The following is a 6,312-nucleotide window of genomic DNA, read 5'->3' on the forward strand; positions in this document are numbered from 1 at the left end:
ACTATCCCTAAGCAGTAGCTCGAGAGTGAAATCATTTCATTCAGCTTTACGGCTAAGTGTAACTTTGGGCTTCTTGATGAAGTTTACCCTTTTGGGAATGCTGCCCTTGGGGAAAGACCTAATGGTACTACACCTTAAGTCCTTTTTCCACTGGGATGAGATTATATTACCTCTGTGTAACTCTTCTGCTGGTTTAAATCCCTTTGTACTAAATCGTAGAGTATCCTGGAATTTGCTTGCTACCATAATAAAAATGTCATCCGAATATCCTTGACTGGCGCATAACATTACTTCCCCTCCTTTCAGCGAACTCTGTATATCCGAAGTTAACTGGCGCAGAGCAGTAAAAAGTTTGTCCGAAAAGTAATAGGACAGATTTTCTTCCGCCGCGACCGTACTTCGGAACGTGCGCGAGTTACTTCATATACTTATGAATGGTTAAAAAATATATATTTTCTTTTGCAGAATATGATCTTTATTCTTAGAAATTCACATACTTAATGAACATGTTTTCGTATTATCCTATGGTATTATTCGTTAAGTTGATAACATATTCATGTTTTGTGGGTTAGGTCTAAAGTCTAATTGTATTATTTGTTGTAAAAAAGTGCTTATCGTGCGGTCTATGCATGCCTATGTATTCGGGTATGGTGTGGTATGAGTTCAAAGTCTTGTGTTTGAGACTCTTGTTTATTTGATTAGGACAGATACGGTTTTATCAGCGTTTCTCATATACTTGTGTATAAGTGTCGTTGATACTGGTATTAACTCGCGCATCGGCTGGGCTCAGTAGAGGGCGTTCCTAGCTAACGAACGAGCGGCTGGTCAGTTGTCTCCGAGGACCTGGATACCCAGGACAAAAATTTTTGCACGACGTGTTTCTGTGAGTGGTGCAAGCCGAAAATGCAGCATTCGTTTGAGCAGAGGTACGGGATTAAATTTTGTGTGAAACCCAGTAAATCTGCGGTAGAGACGTTTGATATGATCAAGCAGGATTTCCCAGAACTTGCTTAAGCAAGGAGTGATGAGTTTCCGTGGCATCAGTTCTTTTTGGGGGGCCGGGAAAAAGTCCCTGATGAAGACCGGAAGTATGAGCAAATCCAAAGTGAAAACGATGCTCTTTGTCTTTTTTGACATTTGTTTGTTTTTGTTCCTCCTGCATAAATCATTAACGCCAAGTTTTACGTCGAAGTCCTCAAGACTCTCAAACGAAGAGTCAATCGGGTCCGACAGCATATCGCAGCCGATTGGAAGTTTCACCGCGCAAACGCCCCGGCTCACGCCACCTTTCTTGTGAACAGCTATCTAACCAGGTCGAGATCTCAACGCTTCTGCATTAGCTCGTTGCTCAAAGTCGAGCACTTCACTCCTACTTATTGTAACGAAAATGAGTTCACAACCCACATTTTCTATATTTAAGTTGCTACTAATGATATACTCTAATAGAGACTCACCTTGTTTGTTGCAATCCGTACTACCCCATTACCAGTGATAAGCGTTTGCTTCACATCCAAGGGTCAGGGGAACAGCTCTACAGTCTCTGGGGGTGGTGTGAGTGTCTATCCTGGGAAAAAGGCTGTAGCTAGAACGAAGTCCGCTCCTTTGCTGTCCTGGGCTTGCATAGCAACTGTGTCCTGTGTCAGGAACTCTGAAATACAAAATAAGTTATTATTGTTCCTGACTATTATACATGTTCTAGGTTTCCTACCAGAGAGATCCTAGATTCCCTTGTTGACATCCGTCTTGAGGACTTTGACCTTCCCTTTGATGACTCATGGTTCTTAGATCTGCAGTATGCCCAGATTGACCTTAGTGAACCTGCGCTTCTCTCCAGACGAATTTGTACGACTCTTCGTCTATACAAAGGTTTAGCCTCCGTCCTGAGTTATCAGCCGTGCTGCTGAACACACGATATGCCGAGGTGCTCAAGTCGGAGGGTGAACCCTGAACCCCTGAAGCCTGCACATCTAGAGAGAAATATCGTAATGTTGTGCATGATCTGAATGGGTTGATGGGGTCTTCCCGGCCAATCAGCTTAGGAGCGATCTCTCTTAGTCAGATATCGGACATCTCCTCCTCGCAGTTCACTGGCTGCGTATACAGACCCTAAGAATATCACTTCCGTAAGGAGATTGGTAAGGTCTTCTAATCCCAACGCCTCTGCCGGGTAGTTGAGAGGTAGCACAGGTTTTGGAAGCCTTTGAGAACATTCGCATATCTGCGACGTCGTATGCGTTGCCAACTTTTTAGGGCTGGGAGGCTCCTGTAGCGTTATTTTTCGTATCGCGGTTTGGGTAGTGAAAGGCGTTGCCTTTTCGCTACCTCGGCTGATAGTCAGGGTTGCGTCAGCCGAACAGCGGGTCCAAGACCTGCTATCTCGTTTGCCCACGGATTCTATTTGTAAAAGACAAATCTGAACGATTTCCTCCATTCTCCTCTCCAGGAGTGCGAGTATCACTCAAACATCGTTTCTAACTCTACCCTTTTCAATTCAAAAATCAAAATTCGCTCGATGCCCCCTCTCTTCCCTTCCCTTACTTTTTAGGATGCGATTCCGACGGGAGCATCCTTCGGCCCGCGAGGGTTTTAACGGGTCAGAGGCATCTTCAGCATTAGCCCTCTGGTTATTTTTGTTGGATGTTGTAGGATGTCCCTACGTACTCAGGAGAGGGAATACCTCGTCCACCAACTCTCCCTAAATCATAGTCCTTAATTCGTTTGCCATGATCGTCATCAAAAGGGGGGTCACTCATCCGAGGCTAAGTGGCGGGTCGCAAACACAGCGCACAACCCTCGGAGGGGATGTTTCGCTTTCTCACTTTAGCTCGCCTTCAAATGGATGTTCTTAGGCTACCTAGAGGATACTTGGGTCAGAGACCGAAAGTCGTGAGCTGGTTGAGATCAGAGAACTTTCCTCACTTGCGTGAACTTCTACACATGACTCCATTCTCCGTCCACCAACTCAGGGATCAAAAAAAAAAACATCTAAAAATCCAATGTAGGTGTCTGAAAGCCGTGTCTATACGGAATGGAAGACATCACGTACGTTATGATGCACCAACTCGGGGATCTGTAGCTAGGTTGTTCAGACACCTAACTAAAAACAAATACACATTCACATATGTGCATATGTATGTCTAAAGAATAAATGGCATGGTAGAGCGTGACCACAAAAGAATTGTTGGGTACAAAGGAGTAGTTTAGAACTTTTGTCGGTCTGTTTTCACAGAATACAGGAAAGCGGTCTGAAAGTTATGCAATATTAACCTAAAACAAGAATGTGGAGTATCAGTAGAACTGCACCTTGAACAAATATTAATGACGAAAACTGCAACAGAATCGAGAAAATTCTAATTTATATTTTTGTACAAACCCGCATCTTCATATGTGTATGTCCAATAAGTTTTTTATAATCATACATTAAGTTAACACAACCGGTGTCATAACGTGTCAGGAGGTAAATTCGGCTGTATTCTAACGGATCCTGCCCAACACCGGGCCGAATTGGGGAGTAACTGTGGCCTTAACGCGTCAAGGTGCTCTGGCGCGGCATAGTTCCCCATTAAAACAATAGACCCGATAGCTCACCTTGTTGAGCCAAGGGTCGTACGGACAAGATGAACACAAATAAACAAAGAACAACCATACCCAACAGCCAGACAACGAAGCAACAACCAAGGACAACGGCCACGGACAATGAGAAGGAGATCGGTGCAGCGGCAGGCAAGGGTGCTCAAGGAGCTAGGTGAAAGTTTAGTTTCCTTGACGCTCTCTCGCCAGAGGAGCGGGCGCTCTTTGAGGAGTATGCCAGGGAGAATGAAGACGATATGCCCTCATGCAGCGACGCTCGCATGGCGAAAGTGTCTATTACCGCTGAGGCAGCTACGAGCGCCGCTAAGACCCCCGCCAAAAGGCGTAGCGGGTTGGACTCGGGTGAGTCACATCGGGCAGAGCCCGACGGTGCTCGTAGAAGGAGGAGGAGGCGCAGAAGAGGTGGGCAACGCCCTCTCCCAGGAGCTGGCAAGCTCGACGGGTGTGATGACCTACACAGGAAAGGTATGAGCGGTGCCAGCATGAAATGGTACCTGCGTTACCTCCGGGATGGGAAGACTCCCGAGGTAGCGGAGGCTATGGCCAGGAGTAGGAGCAAAGGGAGCAACGTATCCCCAGCAAAAGAGCGTGCCAGGACCGTGTCAGCTCGCGTGGCGATGGAAGAGCAGCGTCCTCGGACGCGTATGCTCAAACCGCGAAGCGGAAGAGCGGCCAGATGATGCCGCAGGAGCCCTTCAGCTCCAACAGGTTGAGGGGCAGCAACACAAAGGCCAACCATCCGCACCGGCTCCCCACCGGGTGGACAAATACGTCCGGGCAGCGAGCTTCCGCTTGTACTACAGGTACAGCACGGTGGTGATGCGGTCCCACAAGCCCGCAGCCACTGGCAGCAAGGGAGCACAAAAAGCTGCGACTCAGCAAAGCAAGAGTATTGCAAAACAGACTGTGGCAGCTCCGGAGGTAGTAGCAATGCAGGTGGACGAGGTGGCGAATCAGCCCAGCGGAAGCAGGACTGGACAGCCAATGCCAGCGGCGACCCCCGACGTCCCCGATGTTAGTTTCTGCGGCCAGAGAGCAGAGCTACCATCCACGCAGGAACTCCTCGATGGGCCAGGAGACCCACTGGACGGTGGGGATGAGGAACTGCCCTTTCTCGAACCATTATTATAATGGCCGTCAATACGGAAGTCGGCCAGGTGAACCTGCATAACGAGCAGGTTCACAGCGAGCAGGTTTACGACCATCACAGAGGACAAAGCCACGGAGCTTCTCTACCCATGATCGAACACAGGCCATCCTGCGAGGATTGGAGAATCGCCAAACAGCTGTTTATAGCGGACTCGATCGGGTGGGCAATGGCCTCTTTTGAGAGATTCAAGTCTCCGGGAGTGGATGGCATCTTTCCAGCGCTCTTACAACAGGGGAGCAGTTTTTACTGCCTCACCTGGCTCGGCTGCTGAGAGAAAGCCTCGCAATGGCGTACATCCCCGAAGTATGGAGGACAGCGAAGGTGATCTTCATGCCCAAAGTAGGAAGGAAAGACTACTCATTGACGAAAGCTTTCAGGGCAATCAGCCTAACGTCTTTCCTACTAAAAACCATGGAGAAGATCATGAAATAAGGACAAAAACGCTGAAGAGAGCACTCCTGCATGCGGCTCATCATGCCTACAGAGCGGGAAGATCCACCAGTACTGCTCTGTACCAGCTAACCTCCGAGATAGATATGTGATTTTGGAGAGGGCACAATAGACCAAAGGTCGCTGGTCATTCCTCATCTTTCAATCATGGTGTGTTTAAAATGGGTTCCTATTGATAGATTTTTTAAAATCAACACCATAGGTATCATTGTAGTTCTTGACAATACCCAGAAGGCGCAGAAAGTATCACACACTCTCGAAATTTCTGGTAGCCGATAGCTTGATGCAGGTTAATTTATCACAGAATCCATTCCCTTTAGCAAAACTGGTCTAAAGAAAATAAAACAGAACTTGATAGCGTTATACCGCTTTAATTAGGTATCCCCATGGTCTCTAATATGGAATTTGAGGTCACGAGCAGATATGTATAACGCATCGACTTTACTACCATCCGCCGCGACTGTACTTCGGAGCGTGCGCGCACCGTTTGGATTCTGTAGAGGGCGTTCATAGCTATCGAACGAGCGGCTGGCCAGTTGTCTCCGAGCATCTGGAAAGTCAGGACAAACATTTACGCGCGACGAGTTTCTGTAAGTGGTTTTGAACTTAGGCCGTCGACTAATTAATTCCTTTAATTGCCCAGATGTTAATTTTATTAAAATCTGTGGTTCACGTTGTGACGGATCACTTGAATATGCGCAAGGTGTGCGCGAAGATGGTCCCAAAAGTGCTCGCTGACGACCAGCAATTGCGGTATTTCTTGTGAACTGCTACCTAATCAAGGCAGGCATTCCAACGCAGCCTACAGCCCAGATGTGGGACCAACAAAATTCAAGAATGATAAAACCTAGAGAACTGTCAAATTGCCTGTAAATTGTAAACAGTTTATATATGTTGCCTCTTCATTCTTGACCATAATTGAACACAGCTTGAAACTAAAATAGCCCTTTTAATTATTTGGTGTAGTCTCTCTCTGTATCATTCTTTTGCAAGTATCAAAGACGATTGAACTAGCCGATTCGGCTTGTGATATCCAGACGCTTGGTTTCTGGGAGCAAAGAAATTAGAAATGGATATTAATATAACATTATTTTGAATCTGTGTACTTAATCATAATCTGT

General features: G+C 46.8%; 1 long non-coding RNA gene across 1 annotated transcript; it reads right to left on the minus strand.

Annotated features, from left to right (window-relative positions):
• Window positions 1-481: 481 nt before the first annotated feature.
• On the minus strand, window positions 482-5,264 carry LOC125778870 (uncharacterized). Its single transcript, XR_007423011.1, has 3 exons — window positions 1,709-5,264; window positions 1,455-1,648; window positions 482-1,369 (listed from the first exon to the last, which is right to left on the minus strand). It is a non-coding gene; the product is annotated as an uncharacterized LOC125778870 (long non-coding RNA).
• Window positions 5,265-6,312: the final 1,048 nt, after the last annotated feature.

This window comes from Bactrocera dorsalis, chromosome 5, assembly GCF_023373825.1.
Source record: "Bactrocera dorsalis isolate Fly_Bdor chromosome 5, ASM2337382v1, whole genome shotgun sequence".
In the NCBI taxonomy this organism is placed as follows: Eukaryota; Metazoa; Arthropoda; class Insecta; order Diptera; family Tephritidae; genus Bactrocera; species Bactrocera dorsalis.